Genomic DNA, 17,817 nt, shown 5'->3' on the forward strand with positions numbered 1-17,817 from the left:
AAAGCTACTGTGCAAAGATCTTTCTTCTTTCTTTGGCCTCCTTATCTCGAGAGACAATGGGTAAGTGCATGGAGATGGTCAGTGGTATGTGGAGCAGCGCCTGGAGTGGCTATAAAGGCCAATTCTAGAGTGACAGGCTCTTCCACAGGTGCTGCAGAAAAATTTGTTTGTCGGGGCTGTTACACAGTTGGCTCTCCCCTTTCGCTTCTGTCTTTTTTCCTGCCAACTGCTAAGTCTCTTTGACTCGCCACACTTTAGCCCCGCCTTTATGGCTGCCCGCCAGCTCTGGCGAACGCTGACAACTGACTCCCACGACTTGTGATCAATGTCACAGGACTTCATGTCACGTTTGCAGACGTCTTTAAAGCGGAGACATGGACGGTCGGTGGGTTTGATACCAGTGGCGAGCTCGCTATACAAAGTGTCTTTGGGGATCCTGCCATCTTCCATGCGGCTCACATGGCCAAGCCATCTCAAGTGCCGCTGACTCAGTAGTGTGTATAAGCTGGGGATGTTGGCCACCTCGAGGACTTCTGTGGGAATAGACAATCGCAGAGCAAACAGTGTTTGACACAATAAAGCTGAAGAAGCATCCCACCAGTCATCGTGCATTTCAACCCATATGTGGAAATATACATCACAACAGACATGTCAGGAAATGCCTAGGAACTGTACATTGCAGGAAGTGAACGACCAATTGCCTATGCGTCACACCCATTATCAGAAACTGAACGCAAATACTCCATTGGAGAATGGGAAGCACTAGCCTGCAGCTATGCTTGCGAACATTGGCACATGTATCTCTCTGGTAGGAAGTTCACCCTTTGCACCGATCACCAAGCACTAACCGGGTGCTCCGGTTTCCTCCCACAAGCCAAAAGACTTGCAGGTTGATAGGTAAATTGGCCATTATAAATTGTCACTAGTATAGGTAGGTGGTAGGGAATGTAGGGACAGGTGGGGATGTTTGGTAGGAATATGGGATTAGTGTAGGATTAGTATAAATGGGTGGTTGATGTTCGGCACAGACTCGGTGGGCCGAAGGGCCTGTTTCAGTGCTGTATCTCTAATCTAAAAAAAAATCTAATCTACATTATTAGCCACGTCAGGATCTGGTCATTGACCTCTACGCATCTACCAATGGTCTGATCGTATTCATCAGTACAACGTCAAGGTTGAATATTTCGCAGGTCCACGCAACCAAGTAGCTGTCATGCTTAGCAGCACTACTATTGCAGACAGCGTTAGCGATAGAGAAGCAACTTGCGACAATGAAGACTACATTGCTACATTGATTTCGCTTGGGACCGCAAATCTTGTGACATGAGAGGAGTTGAAGCCATGATCATAATGAATGGCGGAGCTGACACGAAGGGCCGAATGGCCTACTCCTTCTCCTATTTTCTATGTTTCTATGTTGTAGACAGCGTACTGCAGAAAGTAAGCCAGTACCTAAAAACCAACTGGCCTCACGAAATAGAGGAAGAAAGTAGAGGAAGTACGACAGAGTACGCAATGAGCTCGCATTGTTTGATGACAACTGTAGCGTATGCGGAACTCAAGCGGTTATCCCGAAAGCGCTATAGCAACGGATGTTGCATTTTTCCCATGAAGGACACCCGTGAAGGATACCATGTGGCCGGAAAACGCTATAACAGATTCCATAAACACCACTTCAGTCATTGACATTCCTGACAAGTTGTTTATAAAGTTGGGTTTGCCGGAGACATTGGACCGCAGTCAGTTCATGGGGTTCCTAGCAACCTTCGGAATTCACTACCATATGACATTGCGATACAACCCGCAATCAAATGGTGGCATCAAACATTTCGACAGGGTGATCAAGGACAGTTTGAGAGCTAGCATGTCAGAGGGGAAATGTCTGAATAATCCATACATATCTGATTTCACACGTAACGATCCACCCCACACTCTCTGACCAGAAAGACCCTGGCCGAACCTATGACCGGTCGCAAGATTCACACACCGCTGGCCATTCTTCAGCTGTCACTGCCTTTCAACATGGATGTCAGAGCAATAACGGACGAAATCGCAAAGCAACAATGCAAAGTAAAAGCATACTCTAATAAGAGAACACACGCGTGGAAACCACAATTCACAGTCGGAGATTGGGTTTGCATCAAATATCCAAATTGCAACCATAAGCTTCTGTCATCTCTATCACGACCTAGGCAAATCAAGCAGATGCTCGGTATCACCTCTTGGATGACACCATCAAGTAAAATGCAAGATGTTATAGCGATTTCCAGCCACTTGGTACGTAGATCATAAACAAGCAAAAAATGCTGTTGCTAGCGGCTACACACACATCTCCAAAAATATCTACTTGGAGTTGTTGCCATGGATTTGTTGTTTATGGGGTTGGTTGTAGAGGTGCAGGATACTGTTTAGCAGATTTTTCACTGATTGTACATGCTACACAGCTTCTGATGAACTCTTCTATGCAGCGATCTCTTGCTGGCCACCAGACTGCTTTACGGGTCATTGTTTCATCTTAATGACACCCGGATGTCCTTCATGGGCAAAATGCAACATCCGTTGCTATAGCGCTTTCAGAATAACTGCTTGAGTTCTGCAGACGATACAGTTGTCATCAAACAATACGAGCTCTTTGCATACTCTGTCGTACTTCCTCTATTCAGGTGGCTGCCCGGATTTGTCTTAGTTTCACTTTTGGAACCACACGTCCTCTATTTTCTTCCTCTATTTCATGAGGCCAGTTGGTTGACGATGCAGATACATTTCCTTTTCTGATTATTAATCCTGATGTTGATCATCTATCTCATCAAGATGATTGTGCTGAATCACAACCATGTCTTGTTGATCTCAACGCCATTATAGGAGACCTCCATATCCCGAAAATTATTTGTGTACTTAGAAAAATAGTCTAAGGGGGGAAATATCTTGTGTTTGATTGCTCAGTGATTGTTTGCTCTGTGTTGTGTTTGTAAGACTGCTTACTATGCTGTCAGTCAACCCTGAGGCCGTGTGGTTCCAAAAGTGAAACTAAGACAGATGCGGGCAGCCATCTGAATAAAGCCGACACACATGAAAATCGCAAATCTAATTTCTTCATGCTTTGGGTATGAAGCATAGCACTTCACAGTAGCATTATCAAACAAAATTTTATACCAAGCCATTTAAGCAGATATTAGACAGGTGGTCAATCAAGCTTGGTCAATGATGTAGGTTTTAAGGGGCATCTTAAAGGAGGAAACAGAGGTTGAGAGGCAGAGAGATTTAGGGCGGGAATTCCAGAGCTTGGGGCATTGGCAGCTGAAGGCACAGAGGCCAATTGTGGAGCAATTGAAATTGGGGATGCCCAAAAGACCAGAATTGGCAGAGTACAAAGATCTCAGAAGGCTGTAAGGCTGGAGCAGATTGGAGAGATAGGGAGGGATGAGTCCATGAAGGAATTTGAAAACAAGGAGAAGAATTTTGAAATTTAGACATTCCTTACCTGGGAGCCAATCTAGGTCAATGAGCACTTGTAAGGGTGTGAGTGTGAAAGATGTTGATCAATTGTGGTGCTTTTGGAGTTTTTAACAGCTGGGTGAATGCCAAAGATTCAACTAATAATGGAAACTTGCACAACTTAAGTATTAAAATTTGATGGGTTTTCAATCCTGCTGTATAATTGTAAAGTAAATTAATTAATATTCAGAGATTGATTGTGACAAACAAGTGTTATTGGGAATCACTGCAGCAGCTCCTCGTAGTGTTCTAGGTCTAATCATCGCTGCTTCATCAATGACCTTCCCTCCGACATAAGATCAGAGTGAGGATGTTCGCTGATGATAGTACAGTGTTCAGTACCATTCGTAACTCCTCAGATACTGAAGGAGCTCGTGCCCGCATGACATTCAGGTTTGGGCAGGTAAGTAGCAATTAACGTTTGCACCATACAAGTGCCTGGCAATGACTTTATTGAGTTGGAAGTAATATAGACAAAGAAGTAAAAATGCTCAATCAAACCAAAAATTCTGGAAATACTCAGCAGGTCTGGCAGCATCTGTCGAGAGAGAAACAGAGTTAATGCTTCAGCTCAGTGACTATTCATCAGAACTGCAAAGTAAAAATGAAACCTTTTTCTGGAAAATCCATTTTAATAAACCATAAGGCCTGGGTTTCCTTCCGGGACAGGAAACAGGTCGGAATTCTTTTTGGGTTCCCACACTCCCCCCGCCACTCCAGAGCAATCGGTTTTCATGGGGGTGCACCTTTAATTGGCCTGGAGACGGGCTAAGTGTGGTGGATGGTGTCATGAGTTTCACTGTGTTACCTTAAGCAACACAATAAGGAACATGGATTCCAGCTCATTGAAGATCTCTAGAAGAATTTAAGGGACATCACTCTTAAGGCGATCAGACAACAGGTGGGCTCTCGAAGCTGCGGGGCCAATTAGAGGCCTTCCAGCTTGAGAGGAGCTGTCGGCTGTGATGGCAGCGAAGTAACAGAGATGGCACTTCAACGTGAAGGTGCCCTTTCACCAACTTTTAAAAAAATCTTTAAATTAAAAATGGTTCTTGCAGCGAGGCCACCACTATTGTGGGAGGTGTGGGTGGGGGCAGTGGGTAGGTGGAGCTGGGGCAGCCTATGGCCTCTCGGCCTGCCTGGAATGCTGGCACCAACCCCCCCACCCCACCCCACCCCACCCCCTGCCAGCCTGCCACAGGGTGCCCTTCTCAGCCACCTAAATTGTCCCCCACCTCCAGCCTCCTATAATGTGCCCAGTTGGTCTCCTATAATTAGAGTTAACAAGGCTCTTAACAAGCCTAATTCACTACCCATCGCATGCAGGCGGGTGGCCCTGCTGGCCTCAATCCTTCCTCTGTAAAAATGGCCCGGGGGTGGGATGGAGCCTGGGAATCAGTACACAAGCCGGCGGGGCTAATTTTCAGCCCTGCCCACCTCTGAACCTGGTCCCAGCAGGGGTTGCAAATCCAGCCCTAAACGTCTGACACTTTCAATCTAATACAGGAAATTGCTGACATACTGCTGGATACATTAATAAGATCAGTCAAACCCCCTGATGATCAGCTCAGGAAACATAGCTACACACTTCATATATAAAGCAGAGGAAACACACATTGATCCAAGGCATTTTGATGTAATGAGTATTATAGCCAGTGCAGCACACAATTACCTATCTGCTGAAGGGATAAATTTCCTTATGCTTATTGTAGATGCCTGGAATGTGAGAGGGCACATTGGCTCAATGAATGATACAGGAGAAACCTGCAGTGAGTGCTTCAGGCAGTTCCTGGGTATAATTTGACATCGTGTCGCCAGCAATGCCAACAAGGTCTTGCCAAAGAGGCTGGAAGAAACCAAAGGTGAGAAAAAAAATCAAGGCAGCAGTAATGCTCACTGATGCAGATAAAACGGTTGTACTGACTGAAGCAGCATTCAGAGTTTTATTGAATTACATAGAATTTACAGTACAGAACAGATCAATCGGCTCAACCAGATTCTATTGGCATTTATTCACCACACAAGCTTCCTTGTGTTCTATTTACATTTTCTCACCCTATCACCATATCCTTCTATTACTTTCTCCCTTATGTTATTGTGCACTGGAGAGGGATGAAGTAGTTGATGGGTCAAGTGTGAAGTGATGCATTTTGTTTGGAAGAATGAGAAGAGGAAACATAAACAAAATGGTGCGATTTTAAAGAGGGTGCAGGAACAGACAGACCCGGGGGCATATGTACAGAAATCCTTCAAGATAGCAGGGCAGGTTGAGAAGGTTGTTAAACATGCATAAGGGATCCTTGGCTTTATTGACAGAGGAAGATTGTACAAAAGCAAAGAACACTGGTTCGGTGTCATCTAGAGTATTGTGTTCAATTGTGGGCATGAGTTCCACATTCTAACCACTCTCTGGATAAAGGTGTCCTCCTGAATTCCTATTGGATTTACTAGTGACAACCTTACATTTATTACTCTAAAATTTGTCTCTTCCATAAGTGGAAACACCTTCTCTGTGTCTACCCTATCTAACCCCTTCACAATTTTAAAGACCTCGATCAGGTCACCCCTCAGTCTTCTCTTTTTTAGCCTGTTTAGTCATTCCTGATAAACGGAGTGGTAAAATTATCGATTCCCCTGTGATGGCCTGCCTTGCTTGATCTAATCTTAGATACTGCTCTTCAAGCAGATCGAACCACAATAAGGATTAAACAAGATAGTTGCCCTTTATCTTGAAGCTTCCCTACATAATTAAAGGCACTATCAATTTTGGTGCCACAAATGATAAACACAGTTCTGTCCATTGAAACCTTCCATGACCAGTCAACTCCACTGGACACCAACTGTATCACTAATGAAGGATTTATTAGCATAGTGAGTCTAGAGCCAGGGGACATAGTCTCAAAATAAGGGGCAGGCCATTTAAGACTGAGATGAGAAGGACTTTCTTCACACAGAGGGTGGTGAATCTTTGGAATTCTCTACCCCAGAGGGTTGTGGAAGCTCAATCATTGAGCATGTTCAAGACAGAGATCGATAGATATCTGGATACTAATGACATCAAAGGATATGGGGATAGTGTGGGAAAGTGGCTTTGAGGTACATTATCAGCCATGATCTAATTGAATGGTGGAGCAGGCTCGATTGGCTGAATGGCCTATTCCTGCTCCTATGTTCCTATATTTTCTAATTTACATGGACTTCATTTCAGTAGTGCCCAAGCCAAAAGAATATGATATTCAGACCATGATTAAAACATTGGCAGTGAAGAGTTAATAGCTTGTTCAAATGCAAATGTATCTGGGGAAAGGGTGCAACTCTTTCTGAGCAGATCATTAGCTAAGTTGATTGAGCCAATAGCTACAACACAGCACCTACTACTTCCAAACTGGCAACGCTTACAGTTCCCCAGTGTGACCTCTGCTAGGCCAGACTTTTACACAGTTTCCATGTCAGATTCAGAGATTGGTGACAAAAATGGCAATCTTCTCTTGAACCCCTGTCCATTGTAAGATCTGGTTGACATTCCTGACAGGGTAGATTAATGTGTAGATTATTTAAGTAATTAATTCTCAGAGTTAATAGGTAAATAAATGCAATTTAATTGAAATTTAAACACGATTGCTTCTCTCTGGTTGATGGGACCCTGTTTGGTATCAAAGACAACAAAGCAAGGAAGATTAGGACCCAGTTTATAGAAAGCTGGGAGAACAGAATGATATTGGGGCGAAAAAGGTTAAATTATGAGGACATGCTTCATAGTTTAGAATAATATTCCCCTGAGTGTAGAAGACTAAGCTGTAATTTAGTTGACGTATTTAAGATGATTAAATGAGTTGATAGGGTAGATCGAGAGAGACTATTTTCTCTGGTGAGGGAATCAAGAACTAGGGGGTATAACCTCAAAATTAGAAATATAGGCTGTTCAAAGGTGATATCAGGGATCACTTCTTCATAGATAGGGTAGTGAAAATATGGAACTCTCCCCCAAAAAAGCTGTTAAGGCTGTGAGGTTCAATTAAAAATTTCAAAACTCAGATTGATAGATTTTTGTTTGGCATGGACTTTCAGGGTTACAGAACCAAGGGAATCAAATGAAGTCAAGAAGTCAAACAGTCATGATCTAATTGAATGGCAGAACAGCGTCCTACACCTGATTTCCCATTTCCTCTCCTATAAGACTCCACTTCTCACTGCCAAAGTTTAAGCCCATTTTTTTTTTAAGAAAAAGAATTCCCTCTCAGCTCAATCGCTTAATATCCTGGAATCAGCCAGCTTTCCACTACAGAAATTGTAAAAGAAATTATATAAACAGCTTGTGGTACAGGGCACTCATGGGGAATTGTTCCATTTTACTTCACTGTTGGCTACCAGAAAAATATTTTTCCATCTTTTCATTTTTAAAATATTAAGTTTCATGTCTGATATTTCATAGGTTGAGCTGAAAGACGAGTCACAAATTTTGAAGTTGAAATTAAATCATCTGCAGACGTATGTGACCCGTATATACTTCTCATGTGTAAAGTGTAACGTGAGCAAGTAATTGAGACCATATTATGAATTGCAGTGAGAGAGCATTACAATCAATACCAACACATCTTGGAAACCATTCGTATCTCTCCAAAGGCAAAAGATTGCACTGCTGGAAATCTGAAATTAAAAGAGAAAAATGCTTGGCACATGCAGCAGGTCAGGCAGCACCTATTGACAGCAAAACATAGGGTTTTTCTGTAACCACCCCTTGCCCGACAGTCCACCGAGCACTCTGTGCCCCTTGAATTCTGCTCTCTTGCGCATTTCATATTTCCTTTGCTCCACCATTGGCAGCAGTGGCCTCAGCTGTGTAAGCTCTAAGTCCTGGAATTCTCTCCATAATCCTCACTTCCATTTGCTCCTTTAAGACTTTAATTCCTCAGAACTTCTTTAACCAAGCTTATAGTCACCTGCCCTAATATATGGCTCGGTGTTGAATTTTGTTTGATAACACTCCTGTGAAGTGCCTCGGGATGTTTTATCATGTTAGAGATGCTATAGAAATACAAGTTGTTGTTGTTTAACATTCAAGCCAATGACCTTTCATCACAACTGGAAGATTTTACACATGAATTGAATCATAGCATGGTTACATCACAGAAGGAGGCCATTCGGCCCATTGTGTCTGTGCCAGATCTCTGCAAGAGCAACTCACCTAGTCCCACTCCCCTGCCTTTTCCCCATAGCCTTGTGAAATTTTTCTTCGCAGATAATTATCCGATTATATTTTGAAAGCCTCGATTGAATCTAGCTCCCCCACACACTCAGGCAGAGCATTCCAGATCCTAACCACAAGTCACCATTGCTCCTTTGCCAATCACCTTAAATCGGTGACCTCTGGTTCTTGCCCCTTCTGCCAAAGGGACTAATTTCTCCCCATCTACTCTGTCCAGACCCCTCGTGATTTTGAACATCTCTATGAAATCTCTTAATCTTGTCTTCTCCAAGGAAAACAGACACAGCTTCTCCAATCTCTTCACGTAACTGAAATTCCTTATCCCTGGAACCATTCTCATGAATCTTTTCTGCACCGTTTCTAATACCTTCACATCCTTTCTAATTTGTGGTGCCCAGAATTGGACACAATACTCCAGTTGAGGTCAAACCAGTGTTTGATACAGGTTTATCATAACTTCCTTATTTTTGTATGCTGTGCCCCTAGTTATAAAGCCCAGGATCCCATATATAGGAACATAGGAGCAGGTGTAGGCCATTCAGCCCATCTAGCCTGCTCCGCCATTCAATACCATCATGGCTGATCATCCACTTCAATGTCTTTTCCCACACTATCCTCATATCCCCTTATGTCATTTGTACTTAGAAATCTGTCACTCCCTGCTTTAAACATGCTCAATGACTGAGCTTCCACAGTCCTCTGGGGTAGAGAATTCCAAAGATTCACAACCCTCTGAGTCAAGAAATTTCTCCTCATCTCTGTCCTAAGTGGCTTCCCCCTTATTTTGAAATTGTGTCCCTTGGTTCTAGACTCCCCAACCAGGGGAAACATCTTAGCTGCCTCTACCCTGTCTATCCCTTTAAGTATTTTGTAGGTTTCAATGAGATCATCTCTCATTAAACTCTAAACAGGCCCAGTTTCCCCAATCTCTCTTCATCGGACAGTTGTGCCATCTCAGGAACAAGTCTGGTGAACCTTTGTTGCACTCCCTCTATGGCAATAATACCCTTTCTAAGGTAAGGGGACCAAAACTGCACACAATACTCCAGGTGAGGTCTAACCAAGGTTCTATACAATTGAAGCAAGACTTCACTACTCCGGTACTCAAATCCTCTTGCAATAAAGGCTAACATACCATTAGCCTTCTTAATTGCTTGCTGTACCTGCATGTTAGCTTTCAGTGACTTATTGACAAGGACACCCAGGTCCCTTTGTACATCTATACTTTCTAATCTCTTACCATTTAAGAAATACTCTGCACATTTATTCCTCCGATCAAAGTGGATAACCTCACATTCTTCCACATTATATTCCATCTGCCACATTCTTGCCCACTCACTAAGTCTGTCCAAATCCCCTTGAAGCCGCTTTGCATCTTCCTCACAACGCACATCCCACCTAGTTTTGTGACATCCATGAACTTGGAAATACTACATTTGGTCCCCACATCCAAATCATTGATATATATTGTGAACAGCTGGGCCCAAGCACTGATCCCTGAGGTACCCCACTCGTCAGAGCCTGCCAAGGTGAGAATGACCCATTTATTGCTACTCTCTGCTTTCTGCCTGTTAACCAATCCTTAATCCATGCCAGTATATTACCTCCTATCCCATGTGGTTTAATTTTGCTAACCAACCTCCTGTGGGGGACTTTTTCAAAAGTATTCTGAAAATCCAAATATAGCACCAAATATACTGACTCCCCTTTATCAATTCTGTTAGTAACATCCTCAACAAACTCCAACAGGTTCATCATACATGATTTCCCATTCATAAATACATGTTGACGATGGCCAATCAGATCATTATTATCCAAGTGTCCATTTATCACATTCTTTAGAATAGATTCTAGCATTTTTCTAATGACTGATTTAAGGCTAACAGATCTGTAATTCCCTGTTTTCTTTCTCCCTCCCTTCTTAAATAGCGGGGTGACATTTGTGACCTTCCAATTTGCAGGAACCACTCCAGAATCCATAGAATTTTGGAAGATGATCACCAACGCATCCACTATCTCCATAGCTACCTCTTTCAACACTCTGGGATGTCGAATATCAGATCCTGGGAGCTTATCGACCTTCAGCCCCATTAATTTCTCCAATACAACTTTCTTACTGATATTAATTTCCTTCAATTCCTCATTCTCCCGAGTCCCTTAGATCTCTAATTCTGGGAGATTTCTTGTATCTTCCTCAGTGAAGACGACACAAAGTAATCATTTAGCTGAAAAGCAAAATACTGCGGATGCTGGAAATCTGAAATAAAAACAAGAAATGCTGGAACCACTCAGCAGGTCTGGCAGCATCTGTGGAAAGAGAAGCAGAGTTAACATTTCGGGTCAGTGACCCTTCTTCGGAACTGGGTCATTTAGCTTCTCTGCCATTTCTCTATTCCCCATTATAAACTCTCCTGATTCTGCCTGTAATGCCCCCACATTTGTCTTAGCCAAACATTTTCTTTTTACGTACCTGTAGTAGCTTTTACACTCGTTTTTATATTTTTTGCTAGCTTACCTTCATATTCTGTTCTCCCTTTCTTTATCAGTTTCTTTGTCCTCCTTTGCTGCATTCTAAAATCCTCCCAATCCTCAGGTTTACTACTATTTCTGGCAACTTTATAGGCCTTTTCTTTTAATCTTATACAGTCCTTAACTCCCTGTGTTATCCACAGTTGACTGCCTTTACTTTTAGGGTTTTAGTACCTTGAAGGAATGTATAGTTGCTGTAAAGTGTGTAATTTTTCTTTAAAGACTTTCCATTGCCTGTGTACTGTCATACCTATTAATGTATTTTCCCAATCCACCTCAGCCAATTTGCCTCTCATACCTTCATAATTTCCTTTGTTCAAATTTAACACCCTGGCTTCTGATTGAACTACCTCACTTTCAAATATGGTAAAATTCTATCATATTATGGTCACACATCCTTAAAGGTTCTTTTACAACAAGATTATTAATTATCCCTTTCTCATTAAATAATACGAAATTGAAAATAGCCTGTTCTCTAATCGGTTCTTCAACATACTGCTCTTGAAAACCATTCCCTAACACACTTCAAAAACTTGTCCTCCATAGCATTAGTGCTCATTAGGTTTACCCAGTTTATATACAGATTCAAGTCACCCATGATTACTGTATTACCCATGCTACATGCTTCTCTAATCTCCTGATTAATTCCATGCCCCACACTACCATTACTGTTTGGTGGCCTGTCGACAACTCCTACCAGTGTTTGCTGCCCCTTGCTGTTTCTTAGCTCCACCCAAACAGATTCCACATTTTGTTCTTCTGATCTGAGATCCTCCCTTGCTAATGTACTGATCCCATCCCTTATTATCAGCGCAACACCACCTTTTCCTTTTTGCCTGTCCGTCCTAAATGTCGAATATTCTTGAATATTCAGTTCCCAGTCTTGGTCACCCTGTAGCCACATCTCCGTTATGGCAATTAGATCATACCCATTTACCTCTATTTGTGCCTTCAAATCATCCAGCTTGTTGCGAATGCTGCATGCATTCAGGTAGAGTGCCCTTAACCTTGTCTTCTTGACATTATTCTGCATTCTAAGCCTAGTTGATACTCGCCTTTGTTTCACCTGCCTTCTCATGTCACTTGCTACTTTTCTACCTCCTGTTACCAGCTTTACTTCCTTCCAATTTGAGCTACCCCTCTGATTTCCATCCCCCTGACAAGCTGGCTTAAACTCTCCCCAAGAGCACTAGCAAATCTCCCTGCGAGGACGTTAGTTCTGGTTCTGTTAAGGTGTAGCCCATCCAACTTGTACAGGTCCCACCTGCCCAGAACCGGTCCCAATGCCTCAGAAATCTCATACTCTCCCTCCTACACCAATTCGCAAGCCATGTGTTCAATCGATCAACCTCATATTCCTATGCTCACTAGCACATGGTACTGGGAGTAATCCTGAGATTACTGCTTTGGAGGTCCTGCTTTTTAATTTCCTTCTTAACTCCCTAAACTCTGTTTTCAGAACCTCATCTCTCTTCCTACCTATGTCATTGGTACCAATGTGGACCACGACCTCCGGCTGTTCACCCTCCCCCAGAAGGATGTCCTACAGCCGCTCCGTGACATTCTTGACCCTGGCACCAGGGAAGCAACAAGCCATCCTGGAGTCATGTTTACTGCTGAAGAAACACCTATCTGATCCCCTATCATTATTGTTCTTCCACTCTTCTTCCTCCCCTCCTGTGCAGCTGAGCCACCTGTGGTGCCATGGACATTGCTCTGACTGCATTCTCCCGAGGAACCATCACTCTCACCAGTATACAAAATGGAAAAACGTTTAGCAAGCAAGATAGACTCAGGGGACTCCTGCACTGCCTGCCTGGTTCTCTTAGACTGCTTGGCAGTCACCCATTCCCTCTCTGCCTGCATGCTCCTAACCTGCGGTATGACCACCTCCCTAAACGTGCTGCCTCGCGCGTGCACAACAGTGACTCCAGCTGCCGCTCGAGCTCCGAAACTCAGAGCTCAAGCTTCTGCAGCTGGTGACACTTCCTGCAGATGTGTTTGTCTAGGATGTATGGTGCGTCCATGACTTCCCACATACTGCAGGACATACATTCCGCTTGGCCAAGCTGACCAGCCATGCTGTAACTTTAAAAACTTTTTATAACAATGAGAAGTAAAATAACTTACAGTTACTCACCCAGCTTCTTCCCCTGTACCGAAGAGAGAGGCAGCTACTGGAGGCTGAAAATAAGTAGAAGAAAGAAAGACAGAAAGGAGCCCCTCTTTCACGCACCAAACTCCCACTTTACACTCTGTGCACTCAAATTTATTTTTGTTTTAATTTATAGTTCCCCTTCTAAGTGAACTCCCTCAATTACCAAACTCCCTTCTTCACACTTTATGCCCTCCAGCAGCACTCAGTGCAGACAAGCAACACTGAGAGTTCCTTCAATTTATATTCTCAAAACAATGCTGTCATATCTGCCAGAGCTCACAAACCAGTTTAAGCTAGCTACCTAATTAACTAGCTATAGTTACTCTGAGTGTTTAAGACTGCAAGAAACCTAACTTACCCCTTAACTGAAACAGGAATTTCAATTAATTGCTGGATGTAAACAGAACAAAACAAAAACTGTCTTGAAAGATTAACCCTTAAAATTCACTCACTTACCAAACTCCCTTCTTCACACTCAGTGCAGAACCACTTTCTTAACCCGCCCTGCAACCTTCAATGATTTGTGCACATATACCCCCAGGTCCCTCTGCTCCTGCACCCCCTTTAGAATTGGTACTCTTTATTTTATATTGCCTCTCTTCATTCTTCCTATCAAACTGAATCACTTCATACTTCTCTGCATTAAATTTCATCTGCCACATGTCTGCCCATTCCACCAGCCTGTCTATGTTCTCTTGAAGTTTATCACCATCCTGTGCACAGTTCACGATACTTCCAAGTTTTGTGTCATTCATAGATTTTGAAATTGTGCTCTGTACACCCAAATCTAAGTCATTAATATATATTTCAAGAAAAGCTATGGTCCGAACACCAACCCCTGGGGAACACCACTATATACTTTTAGTCTGAAAAACAACCGTTCACCACTACTCTTTGTTTTCTATCACTTAGCCAAGTTCATATCCATGCTGCGACTGTCCATTTTATACCATTAGCTTTGACTTTGCTGACAAGACTGTTATGTGGCACTTTATCAAATGCCCTTTAGAAGTCCATGTCCATTGCATCAACTGTATTACCCTCATCAACACTCACAATTACCTCATCAAAGAACTCAATCAATTGTTGAACACAATTTGTACTTAACAAATCCATGCTGGCTTTTCTTAATTAATCCACATTTGTCCAAATGACTATTAATTTTGTCCCGAATTAACATTTCTAAAAGCTTTCCCAGTACCGAGATTAAACTGACTGGCCTGTAGTTGCTGGGCTTATCCTTACACGCTTTTTTGGGCAAGAGTGTATCATTTGCAATTCTCCAGTCTGCTGGCACCACCCTTGTATCGAAGGAGGATTGGAAGATTATGGCCGATGCCTCCACAATTTCCATCGTTACTTCCCTCACCACCTTTGTCTGCATCTAATCCGGTTCTTGTGACTTATCAACTTTAAGTGCAGCAGCTTTATTAATTTTTAGCACATCCAGTGTCTCAACTACCTTCTCTTTCACTATGACTTGGCAGCATCTTCTTTGGTAAAAACAGATGCAAAGTATTCATGTCTTATCTCAGCCATGCCCCTGGCCTCCATCCATCAATTCCCATTTTGGTCCTTAATCGGCCCATTCCTCCTTTTACCAGCCTTTTGCTATTTATATGCCGATAGAAGACTTCTAGATTCACTTTTATGCTAGCTACCACTCTCTTCTCATACTCTCTTTTTGCTTCTCTTATTTCTTTTTTTTTCACTCCCCTCTGAATATTCTGTTTTCAGCAAGTTCTTAATTGTATTATGCACCTGACATTGGTCACATGCATCCTTTTTTTCTGCTTCATCTTACTCTCTATCTCTTCTGTCATCCAGGGAGCTCTGGATTTGGCTGTCCTACCTTTCCCCCTCATGGGAATGTACCTCGACTGTACCCGAACGATCTCCTCTTTAAAGGCAGCCCATTGTTCCATTACAGTTTTGCCTGCCAATCTCTGTTTCCAGTTTACCTGGCCAAATTCATTCTCACTCCATTAAAGTTGGCTCTCCCTCAGTTAATTATTTTTACTCTGGATTGCTCCTTCTCCTTTTCTATAATTAATCTAAACCTAATGATCGTATGATCACAGTTGCCCAAATGTTCCCCTACTGACACTTGATCCACTTGACCCCCCTCATTCCTCAGAACTAGATCTAGCAATGCCTCCTTTCTCATTGGGCCAGAAACATACTGATCAAGAAAATTCTCCCAAACACACTTCAGAAATTCTTACCACCTCTACTTCTTGCCCTTTACACTACTAATATTCCAGTCCATATTGGGATAATGAATGTTCCCCCATTATTGCACCACTCGGTAATTTCCTTGCAAATGTGTTCCTGTATAACTTCCCACTAGTTGGTGATTGATGCAGAGCCAGGAAAAAGAAAAGGAGAGGTCTGTGATAGGGCGGAAGGCAGGAATGATTAAATAACAGTAAGAATGATGATGTAAGGTAAAAAGTGGGCAATAACAAGACTGATATAGAAACAAAAGATGGGTCCAGTGGAAGTGTAAATAGAGCAGAACTGCAGAGGGGGAGGGAGGCATGGAAAATCTAGCAAAGTGGAGAAAGTTGCCTATCCGGGGATATGGCTCAACAAAAGCAAATGAGACCTTTTTATTTCTCGTCCGCCTGTATTCATCATATGTCGCTCTACAATCACATTTCCAAAAGACCTTCAAGATTTTTAGCATTCAGAATTCAAGGTTATCATCTGTGAATAAACAATTTTCTTGTAAAACAGACTCCAGAACTTATCCCTGAATTCCTTGGTTTACATTGATTATAATAGCGATACTCTTTCAGCTCCAATACCCTTGACTGCACACCATCATTTGCTTTGAAATTGCTATGGGTTCAATACCAGGACGATCGCTCAGCAAAGCATTGTAGTCGTGCTCCTGTGCTTGCAAAAATAAGATAGTAATATGGACTTGTGCCCATTGTAGACAGCATGTTAACGTGTGTCTCATTTTAGCTGTCAAAGTAGATCATGCTGAATTCTCTTGAAATCAGCAGCTGTTGGAAGTGAAATCTGTAATAACAAGGAAGCCTAGAACTAGCAGACTATCCAACTGGAGAACATTTCAGATGCAGTGAGGAGCTAAAAAGGCACAAATGATTTTACACTTTAATTTGCCTTCTTATCTCCACAAGATTTTGTTTTATATTTAATTTAATGGGCTCTTTTTTCTAAAGAAACTTCAGACACAAACCATGGCTTTACAAAGAAAACAATCACTTATTATAGGTTAGAAAAAGCACCATTGGAATTTAATAATAATCTTACATTCCGGCACATGTTTGAATTGCTTTAACAACATGAAAACAGCACCTTCTAAATAACCATTTGGAAATCAAGGGTGAGATTTTAACTCACTCAAAACCCATCCACTTGCACAGAGTTAATTTTTTTTCGAAATGTATATTTTATTTTAGAGATACAGCACTGAAACAGGCCCTTCGGCCCACTGAGTCTGTGCTGACCATCAACCACCCATTTATACTAATTACCATTAATCCCATATTCCTACCATATCCCCCCCACCACCTACCTATACTAGGGGCAATTTATAATGGCCAATTTACCTATCAACCTGCAAGTCTTTGGCTGTGGGAGGAAACCGGAGCACCCAGTGAAAACCCATGCAGTCACAGGGAGAACTTGCAAACTCCACACAGGCAGTACCCAGAATTGAACCCGGGTCGCTGGAGCTGTGAGGCTGCGGTGCTAACCACTGCGCCACTGTGCTGCCTTTAACTTGAGATTGGCTTAGGCTTGTCGAGAAGTGCACTGATTATTTTGATTGATGCAGTTGGACTGGCAAAGTTCTGATGAAAGGTCACAGACCTGAAACTTTAACTCTGCTTCTCTTTCCCAGATGCTGCCTGACCTGCTGAGTATTTCCAGCACTTTCTGTTATTTCAGATTTCCAGCATCTGCAGTATTTTGCTTTTATACAAAGGAAGATGGTTGTGGTTGTTGGAGGTCAAACATCTCAGTCCCAGGGCATCACTGCAGGTGTTCCTCAGGGTAGTGTCCTAGGCCCAACCATCTTCAGCTGCTTCATCAATGACCTTCCCTCCATCATAAGGTTAGAAGTGGGAATGTTCGCTGATGATTGCGCAATGTTCAGCACCATTCGCGACTCCTCAGATACTGAAGCAGCCCATGTCCAGATGCAGCAAGCCCTGGGCAACATCCAGCCTTGGGCTAATGAGTGGCAAGTAACAATCATGCCACACGAGTGCCAGGCAACGACTATATCAAACAAGAGAGAATCTAACCATCTCCCCTTAATGTTTAATGGCATTACCATTGCTGAATCCTCCATTATCAACATCCTGGAGGTCACCATTGACCAGAAACTGAACTGGACAAGCCACGTGAATGCTATGGCTGTGGGAGTGGGTCGAAGGCTGGGAAATTTGCA

This window comes from Heterodontus francisci, chromosome 4 (genome assembly GCF_036365525.1).
Source record: "Heterodontus francisci isolate sHetFra1 chromosome 4, sHetFra1.hap1, whole genome shotgun sequence".
Lineage (NCBI taxonomy): Eukaryota > Metazoa > Chordata > Chondrichthyes > Heterodontiformes > Heterodontidae > Heterodontus > Heterodontus francisci.